Consider the following 10,745-nt stretch of genomic DNA (forward strand, 5'->3'; position numbering starts at 1 on the left):
CTTATCAAAACCCTGAAATGCAGGTATATTTCGGTGCTTTGAGAGTAGCCAAGTACATACATGTATCTTTCGTAAATGTTTACAACTTTGAATCACAATTGGAATTAAGCCTGATTACCTAATTCCTCTAGTTAACTTATTTTTTCCATTTCTATTTGTTTGGTGCAAAAAATATGTTGACCTGAGTTCTTGTTTAAATCACAGCTTGACTGGTCCCAGGTCCTAACCCCCACAGTTTTTGACTCAACCAGAAATGAAATTTCCCGATTTCAGATAGCTAAAACACGGAGAAAAAACAACAATATACAATTTCATTTTTTGATTTCCATATCACGATCTTGTGTAGATTCCATTCAAATAAAAAGTTATCTGTCATAGACACTTTAAGCCTTGAGTAACAGGATATTATATAGTGTTAGAACATGAAGAAATTGTTAGTAGCAAGCTAGTTTTAGTCAGTTGCACACAAGCCTTCACACTAGAAGTTGCTCTGAAGCCAGTCCTTCCCAGGTCAAGTCTCAATCAACCTCCAGTGCTTGTTGCTTTCACCTTTTCTTTCTTTTTTGAGAAATTTGCCTGTGTATCCAATTGCATTTTGTCTGTTGTTTCCATAACAAGACCAAAACCTAACCTGGCCACATTTTTCAATAGTTGGAAGGATGAAAAACAAATATTTTTAGGCCATTTTTTGATAAGAGTGAGAGCAGCTTATATACAGCATATCAAGATAACAGAGGCACTACTGGCTGATCCAACAAAGAAATTGGAAGAATTGGCAAAAAATATACATACAGAAACAAGTCAAGTTCTCCTAGGAGTTCAGCAAAAGCACAACCAAAACAAGAGGAGAGACCAAGAGAGGAAAGGCCAGCAAGCTACAGCTCTGGTGGAACTTTGCCTAGTAAATTGATTATCATCAATACAGTGATGAAACCAATAGCTGGGCAGATGTACATGAGAGTTCTAAATTTCAGAGGAAGATGTTTGGCTAAAAGCAAGAACTCAAATTGGAGTACTACATGTGGCTGATCATATTGAAAATTCAACTATGAAGGTAGAAGTTTCAAGGTTCTCTGTGGATACAGCTGAAGTTACCCAGAGTAATGTCTGAGTACATCCAAAACAGAGCCACCAAAGACAGGTAAATGTCCTGTGGAGCTAACAGGTGTAAACTGTACCCCTGAAGAGAGATAGAGCAGTTCAAGCAGTTACTTTTCAAACATGTATGTGGCTGGTTTCATTCAGGATGGTGATGATCTGGAAGAAAGACTGGATAGAGTCCTGACATGCCTCAAAGAATATGGTTTGAAGTTGAAGCCTTTAAGTGCTGCTTCCTAAGAGAGAAAGAGAGAGTCGCATACAGTGGACACCATCTATCTGCCAACAGTGTGTCTCCAGACCCTGACCAGAAGGCAGCAGTACAAGCGTGGAAAGTGGCAAACAATGTGAAAGAGCTCAGGTCAATCCTTTGATTTGCCGGCTACTAGAGATGCTTTGTCAAAGGATTTACCAAAATAGCAGGACCACTGCAAGAGTTTGTCAATTCCTGTTTGCATGAATTGAAAACAAACAAGCACCTTGCCATTCTATTAACCAACAAAACATAATATTTGATGAACTCCATCAAAAGCTAACCACAGCACTTGTCCTTGCATTTCCAGACATCAGCAAGCCCCTCTGACTGACACAAGTCAAGAAGATCTTCCCCCTCTTTTTTTAATTTATCTAGCTCTGACTGTTTAGACACCAAATCCATCTGGGAGCCAGTGTTGTTTAAAATTGTGATGTCTAGCTCCGCCAACTGGTTTTCTAAATTCTCAATATATAATCTTGTGGCCCTAGCTTTATTTTTTGTGAATGGAAAAATAATGCCTCTCAATTCCATCTTGATTAATTCCCAACTTAAGCATTCATCTACAACCTCACCATATTTGACTCTAATAATAATTGGATAACTGTTTTCAATTAGCGTTATAAACCCTTGATCTTTCAACGGAGAGTTATTGAACTTCCAAAGGCTCAGGCTGTGCTTATTTTGGGCCACTTTTACTCCCAACCTGACCGCTCTGTGATCAGGAGCTACTGAAATAATATTGATAATAATTTTCTGATAAGAAAGTAATCAATTCTTGACTTCATTTTAAGTGCCTTAGATGAATATAAGTGTAAAAATTCCCATTTAAGTCAAGGTCTTGGAGCTGTGCTATTCAAAAGCATGATGGTAAATACCAAGTGATCACCTATGCCAGGACATAATTCATGGTGAGACACATATATGATTTGCGTTTATTTACTGCCGTTTGCTTGCATTTAGCATTTATATACTGTGTTTGCTTGCGGTTAGCACTTATTTACTGCTGTTTGCTTGCGGTTAGCATTTATTTACTGTTGTTTGCTTGTGGTTAGTACAGTATAGTACAGATTTTATTAGTACTTCCCAAGGGGGCTTTTCACCCGGGGGGGGGGGGGTACTCCCATAGGTGTGTGCTGCGAAGGGTCTTAAACCCTGACCCTATTTAAGGATGAATCAAACGAAAATTGATACCCTATTTAAGGCCCAAACCCGAAAAATGAGACAATTTATAATGATACAATTTAGGCACCCTATCTAAGGATCACACCGGGACACTATGCCAACAGGGGAAAAAATGATACCCTATTTAAGGATCGAGAACCTCAAAAAACCATACCCTATCCCGCGGCACATACCTATATAGCCCATATAGGGGAGTACCACCCCCCCCCCCCCCCGGGGGCTTTTCAGTACTATTACTACTAAATAAGTTCCATTAAAATTAAAATGAAATAAATCAATGTACCAAGCATTAAAGGGGTGAAGGGGAAGGCGACTAAATGAGTCCTAACATGAATTATATGCCCCTATGCCAGTCCTAGACTGTGGCCGACAGAATAAAACATGGACAACTATAGTTCAATGAAACTGGAAAGGTGGCTGTGAAACAGGTTACCCAAGATGGTATGCCTTTGGTTGAGGTCAAGTGCAAAGTAGCATTAAGGGCTATTGATAATGAACTCAAAAGGAATCTTCCACAAGTGGAAAAGAGGCTTCCAGAACAGACTCAAAAACAGAGTCCAAGTACCCCAGAGGTTTCTATAAACCCATCATTTCCTCAGTACTCAAAGAAGAAGTTAACTGGAATGCTGACTGATGACCCATCAATAAAGAGTTCCTGAAATATTGGAGAGCAAACAAGAAACTGAACACAAGAGAGAGAGAGGATGCAAATTGTCAACAGAAACCTACAGCTTATCAAAACAGTGGTACCATATCGAAAGGAAAGACGGTTTATTATGATGAGAATCCACAATTACTCCATGGGTGATGTGAAACACCTAGTTCTTCTGCACATACTGAAAAAGAAAGGTCTTAAAAGCTTTCATGTACAATGACAACAGGCATCAAGGCAGTGAAAGAGGTCTACAACTCATAAGAACTTCCTTCTACTGGCCAAAAGTGCTTACTGATGTTGAAACGTGGATCAAACATCATGCACGTTGTACACTGGCTAAGATGCCACACCCATGAATTTGGACTCCTATTGGAAGTTTTCTAGCAGCTCAATTACTAGAAGTCTTTGCCATTGACTTCACTATTCTAGAACCCCCTTCAGATGGTTGCAAAAATGTACTCATCATGACAGATGTATTTACAAAGTTCATCCATGTAGTTCTTACCAAAGATCAGAGAAAATCCACCACAGCAAAGGTACAGGGCAAGGAATGGTTCCTGCAATATGGCACACTAAAGTGAATACACTCTGACCAGGGTAGAAACTTTGAAAGTAACCTCATCCATGAGCTCTGTCATATTTATGGGATCAAGAGGTCGAATGGAAAATGCCCCTTGTGAGCAGTTTAATTGTTCAATGTACATGTATGACCTATTGAGGATGCTACCCAATGAGAAGAAGTGGCCAGAACACCTTCTTGAGCTCCTGTATGCATATAATGCAACCCCCTATGCATCAACAGGATACACACCTTTCTAGCTCCTATTTGGCAGAGAACCACAATTGCCAGTCGACATACTTCCAGGAGGGGAGGACCAAAACAAAGAGAGCCTACCAGGAAATGTAAGTGACTGGTTGATCATGACCAACCACCAACCTCACCTGAGAGATGCATACCAAAAAGTAGGCGCCAGTAAAGGGAAGATCAGTAGATCAACAACACAGTTCATAACACAACTAAATGACCTTCGATGCGAGAGACTTTAGGAATAAGAATACAAAGCACGAGGGAAGCTCAATACAGGAGAACTGCACAAGTACATAAAAGAAGTACTGCTGAAAATAAACTCTGTCATGGCCTCATCTGTCTCCTTGACATTACAAAATGATGATTTCCCTGTGGCTAACACATCACTTTCCTCAAAAAAGGTAAAACAGCACTATTTAAAAAAATTCTCTCTAGGGTGAAGTTGTTCTGGGCTTCTCACATAACTCTATGGCAGGGTCCGAAATTGCGCTTTCCTGGTCACCAATGCGACTAAAAATTTTGCTCTGGTGACCAGAATTTCACAACTGGTCGTCAGCGGGCGATTAACTATTTCATGCCACGACAATTATACAATAACTTTGATTTTCAGCCAAATTGATTAAAATAAAATTCAAAGCCGCCCGCCAATTGGGCACTTACTTTTTACCTTCCCGCTGCTTTTGAAGTATGAAACTGATTTTCTTCATTATAAAGCTACCACAATGTTTCACAGCTACGATCAGTGCGAAGCTTTGCCACCATGTTTTTTCAGCGGTTTCCCATAACATACGTATTGCAGGTGCAAGAGGCCACGTGCGTTCTTTCGCCATAAATGTTTATTCAGGCAATTTCGTGTCCAAAGATGTTCTGAAATCTTTCCGTAATTTATTACAAGGTGGAGATGGAACATCCATGAAGAAATTAGTTGAAGATTTAGATATTCTCTGGGCGTCAAAAGGCGGAAAAGTAGATCTGTCAAAGTAGTCAAAAGATGATTTGCGCACTGGTTTGATTCCTGATTACATCAATTGCAAATATTTTGCCGGCAAGCCCATGGCGCCCAAAAATTTTGGTTTCTGTTTCGCTGCGAAGGAAAAATTTTATTGACACTTTCTGGCGACCACATTTTTCCATATGGCGACTGAAAAAAAAATTTCAGTCGCCAGTTGGCTCCTGCCTTAAAAAGTTAATTTCGGACCCTGTATGGCGAGTGCTGTATCAATGTAGCCATGATACTACAAATCTTATAGAAAGCACTGAAGGATCCGCATGAAAACCGGTTAAGGCTGATATGGCTTTCCTCTCTAAATATACACTACTTTTAGCAATTTCCTTGATCTAAACAGAAACTTGTCAGCAATTATTTTTCTAATAATTATAGCCATGATGAGAACATTTTAAACAGAAAATCACTGACCTTGCATAATGTAATCATTATTGTTACAATAAACCATCAATAAGTGAAAGCACTAGGTTATCAAACTGACAAAAGTTTAAATGTCAACTAAAAAATGCAGGGCATTCTTTCCCATCAACTGTGAGTGTTTGGCTAGAATGGATTTAACTTGATATCAGTGATACAATTTTTTTTGCATTTAAGACTTTTTTGCACCGTACTAATCATGCCTTCCAAACCCGTGTTATACAACTTTCAGCCCCTCCAATTCTCCCGTCTATACACAATATAGGTCAATCTATTTGCCTACAAACACCAATTGAGTCTTATGCAGTTTTACCTGTTTTTTTTTCAAGCCATCCATTAGTTTGTGTGTGGTTGTTGTGCTTCCCACATACAGTGTATGTCTGTGGGTGTGGCTTTGGAACATACATGTAGGTTGTCCACTCGCTTCTTTGTTACTCCATACAAGTAAATGAATGCTTCCTTGCACACCTGTAAGTTGAAGAACGATATGGAAGAACTAAGACGGTCTGGATGGGGTAAACTGATAGCTGAGAACTGGAACTGTTAGTTGAGATGGTTGAATTATGCATGGATGTCCTTAAACTTTTTGTTAGGTATGGGTTATTTTACTCCCTTTATCCAACTAGGCTACATCATTGCCATAGTTATTCACACCTCTGACTCAATAACAGTCTTTGAAAATGCCTGTTCTATGCATACGCTAAGAATGTAATACCATTGATGCATTATGCATTTTGGTCTTCTGCAAAGTTCTGCCAAATCGTTTGGCACTTACTGGAATATACTTTGTAATGTTCAGGAAGTTTTGAAAGAGATCAGAAGCACTGGAATGCTCCTCAGAAATCTTGGTAAGGTAAAAGTAACTAAGATCCGGTAAAACTGATAGCCAAGAAATGGCCAATATTTTAACTGACAACAGAGAATCAGGCAACCCCATCAGGACCCAACACGTAAGTACGGAGACATGCAAATGTTCAATTAAACTAATTGAAATCTCTCAAATCTTCAACTGAATAACTTCTTTTAATTTTCCAGCTAACTGATATTTCAAAAGAAGAAAGCGATTGTTTTTCTAATAGCATCTATAGAGCTAACAAGCTTTTGTATGGGGCAGGGTCGTTAGCCCTATGCCCAACCCCTAACCTGGAAAACCAGGAGATCACATTCTAACCTTCAACCTGTTCGGCATGGGTGACCCTACTAGGAGTGCAAGACTCCAGCTGACATAGCCCTACGGGTCATAGAGACATGCAAACTGCCCTGCCAGGATAAGGTGCTGACCCCAATTAGAGCAGCATCAGCAAGGATGTGTGATGTCAGGATTCTTACTCTTATTGGCCATGGATTGAATCATGAGAAAGACAGGAGCGGATAAGAAAAGAGGGATACAATGGAATTTCACAGCAGTGCTGGAGGACCTTGATTTTGCAGACAACATCGCACTACTGCCATCCAAGTTTAATGACTTGTATGAGAAGACTGAGAGATTGAGAGAGGAAGCAGGCAGAACAGACCTTAAACTAAATGCGAGAAAATTTAAGACACTGAGGACTGAGTGCTAGTAACAGAGAGAATATCGTGGTAAATGGTGAAGAAGTGGAATATGTAGAGGAGTTTGTATACCTTGGAGCTACTGTATAACATTACTGTAGACAAAGAAGGTAGAGGTAGTAAAGATATTGGGACAAACTGCAGAAGGCATGTGGTGCATTCCAGAAACTTTGGAAGGTGCAGGCAGCCAGGGGAATAGGAAAAAGAACCAAGATACACCTATTCAAGACTTGAGTTTGACCGACCTGCTATATGGCTGTGAAATGTGGAAGATTCTAATATTCTATGTATTAAGCAAAATAAAATGGTTGTTGTTGCTGTTGTTAGATTACAAAGGCTGACAAAAGAAAACTGAACAGTTTCCATTGCCAATGCCTGAGATGAATACTGAGGATTACTGTAGATGGAGGGAGAGAATGACAAACAAGAGAGTGGTTGAAATGGCAGAGACAAATGACATACCAGTAAGCTGCGATGTAAGGCGTAGAAAGTGGAACTGGTTACAACACGTACTCAGGAGAGAGGGTATTAATGACTGCTTCACAACATTGGGATGGACATCAGAAGGGCAAAGGGAAAGAGGGAGACCCTAGACCATTTGGAGAAAGACTGTGGAGAAAGAAAGGAACATGGACAGGTGGAAGAGCTGAAATGCAACCAAGACAGTGCCGCAAAACAGACAGTGTTGGGATGAGAGCATGATGGCCTTATGCCCCTACAGGTGCAAAGAGAAAAGATGGTGATGATGATGATCTATAAAGTTGTTTTTAACTGAGTGTCAAAAGTAATCAAGCGATTGCTTTGGTTTTGGTTTTACTACAGTTTGAGATTGGCTGGTAAGTAATTCATTTGGTTTTAATTTTTCTACACATGTAAAGTTCAAATTGAATGGTTCTAATTTGACCTTCATGAGATCAACTCCAATTACACAGCAAATAGGCCTGGAGAACCAATCGCAATTGAGACTTTTGTTATAGATATGACTGTTGGTGTACTTGGAAAGGCACATACATGTACATGTACCTGAATTCTGGTAAGGTCAGACCCTTGTACATAGTATTCATAAGCCAGAGAATGCTTCCTTTCCTTTCCTTGCTTTCACCAGCTCCTAGGCATTCTGGTTGTTTTCCGATGACCAGTCCTCTAAGGAACACATTCTGTAGGCTGTGGTCACCTAAACCATTGAGTGTTTGAAGAATGTGGTCTCTCTCTCTCTCTGGCTCACTTCATTGAAGCATTTACCTTTGCAGGTACAAGCTGGGACAGTCTCTCAGGTTGGATGTTTATTCCTTTACAATCGGTAAATTCCTCTCCATGTGCAAAAGCAATTTTTCTTGCAGTCCTTGTCCACCTGAGAATTAAAAAAGGAAAAATAGTAATTACCAAGAATGCAAAGCTTTTTGCAGAATTCCAATATTTCAATAAATAAATTAAGGTTACCATGCAACTTAAATAAGGGGTTCTTCAATCAAAAAGGCTGTATTGTGCCGTCTGAGTTAAATCACAGATACATGTACCTTAAACCAGATACTATAAATTCTAGAATTAGTGCCCGGGTTGCTTATTTCAAATTTAGAAGAAGACAGGGTGGGCTTCTTCGAGGGGGTACGCTTATTCGATTTTCCCAAATCGATGCCTGGTCCACAAGATCACTTTTAGTGCAGAGTGCACTATTGGGATGGTTTTGGGGGCTGCCTACCACTAAGGCACTAAGGCGCTACGGCGCTATGGCACTAAGGTGTTAACTTTAATGTTTGTTTTATTAATTAATTCAATTAATTAATTAGTCTAGAAGCAAGGAAGTGGTGGGGGTGAGGTGAAAAAGGTACATGTGTACTCTACGTAAAACATGTTTCATCCACGTTAGTTGGATATGAACATCACAAGCTATATATTTGTTTCAGGTAACGCCTTGCTCTCCTTGTGGTACCATTCTCTTTAGACCAAAACTAATTTGCTCTAAACGCATGCGCAAATTAGTTAGCATTCATAGCTTCTATATTAGGTGGAGGATACATTGCATATGGAATCATGCACAAATGTTGACTAGTTTTCCTTATGGTAGAACACAACATGTAAGACAAACGCATTCTAGCATCGTTAGTGTTATACACTATGTTTCCATGTGGTATTTTATGTCACGTCATGTGACCATGGACGGCAGTTATTTTTCAGGTAGTGCCACTTGCCCCTTTTTATTGCGAAAGTGAAACGTTACTGTGGCTGTGTTGCTTTTAGAATTACACACAGGTCGGTTCAACAAATATCATCTGCTGTTTTCAATCTACAATAGTGTATTTGTCAGGGTTCAAATGTATTACTTCTCCTTAATGGCTTGTTTATTTCTTGCCTTAATTGCGTCTGTAAGAGAGACCAAAAAGTTCCCAAGTTGGTGGCTTTAATACTCTGCAAATTGTAAATTTGTGACAAAAGAAACCAGGAAAGTGCTCAAATATTGCTGCAGACTCCATGGCACCTAATGAAAGTGCAAATTAGCTTAATCAGTCTTTGAGGAGACTCGTTTATATTGGTCAAGTAGCGCTGTTCACCTTCAATACTTTTCGTTGAAACGCTTCTCAGCCATCAATATCGTTGTGTATTAATTTTGAATTGTTTTATTGTTAACAGCAAAGATGGAAACAGAAAAAGAAAGTGGTATTTCGTGACTATCTGATAATTAAATTAGTTCTTGTTCATCGGTGATAAGAAAATTTGCGTTTTTAGTAAAACAACATTGCTTCCCTTCTGTTTCTTCATCACTACATCACATATTTAACTTTCTTTCACTTATCTCCAAAAAACAAGTTGTTTTGGAGAAAACAAGGGTTTCATAATAATTTATTACATACCTTTGCGAGGAAAACAAAAGCATCAAGTTCCAAAGTTGGCATGAAGAGCTAAATTGTCACATTTGCTGCTTCAACATATTATTGAATTTAAAAGGAATGAAAATCAACGTAAAACACCAGTAGTGATTGTATGTAATTTTTGGACATTGAATGAAAAGACAATCTTGAAACATACACACTGCTAAGGGGAAAAGTGCTAGCAGACTACCAGGGTAGATATAAACCGGAAGTAAACTGAGCAGGGGTGAGTACTTATGGGACTACCGTGCCAGAGCTATCAACTGCACTCTGCACTATCTGAGATTGCCTCACTAGTTAAATACATCATCTGCAGGTGAAAAACAACATAATCTGTTCATCAACATAAAAAGCTGATCCTAAAGTTTAAATTGCGGCACTGTTAGTACTTGTAATTTTTCTTCTAAATTTAACATGTTCACAAACTGCAACAATTATAGAATGCAACTTAGAAGAAAAGAAACATGTTTTCTGTATTGTAAAGATGTAAATTACTAATGACTGTACAAAAAAGGCTGGACAAGAGTAAAACTATACATCCTTTGTTGTCTCATTACACAAAATGGGGGGAGGAGGCACTTATTTGAGGGGGCCGTTTTTTTAATTTTTAGCTGATAGGAGGGGTGCTTATTCGAAGGGGGCACTTATTCAACAGGGGTGTAACGATTCAATTTCGATTATTGCCTTTCAATTTCGATTATTTCAATTTGATTATGCAAAATATTAATGTTTTTTTTAATTCTTACAACATGATACACAATGTTAACAACATACAACCCTAAACCCTCAATTTTAGGATACAATGAGCGTGTCATACATGGTTTGCCTTATTTGGAAATTCTCAAGGGGTGGTAGATGGTATCATGTATGCGTCATCGTTTATCACCTTATCCGCTTGTAAAGTT

General features: G+C 39.0%; 1 protein-coding gene across 2 annotated transcripts in view; it reads right to left on the reverse strand.

Moving 5' to 3' along the window:
• Positions 1–10,745, reverse strand: part of LOC110049259 (uncharacterized) — a 33,919-nt gene that overhangs the window by 12,958 nt on the left and 10,216 nt on the right. The window contains exons 2-3 of one of the 2 annotated variants that reach the window (XM_089296216.1): positions 7,997–8,324; positions 5,736–5,890 (exon numbers count right to left, since the gene is read on the reverse strand). The gene's annotated coding sequence lies outside the window, so the exon portion shown is untranslated. The remainder of the gene's footprint in view (positions 1–5,735; positions 5,891–7,996; positions 8,325–10,745) is intronic. The other variant, XM_089296217.1, reaches the window with a different exon arrangement.

This window comes from Orbicella faveolata, unplaced genomic scaffold, assembly GCF_042242905.1.
Source record: "Orbicella faveolata isolate gen_17 unplaced genomic scaffold, um_ofav_v1 contig_26, whole genome shotgun sequence".
NCBI classification, from domain to species: domain Eukaryota; kingdom Metazoa; phylum Cnidaria; class Anthozoa; order Scleractinia; family Merulinidae; genus Orbicella; species Orbicella faveolata.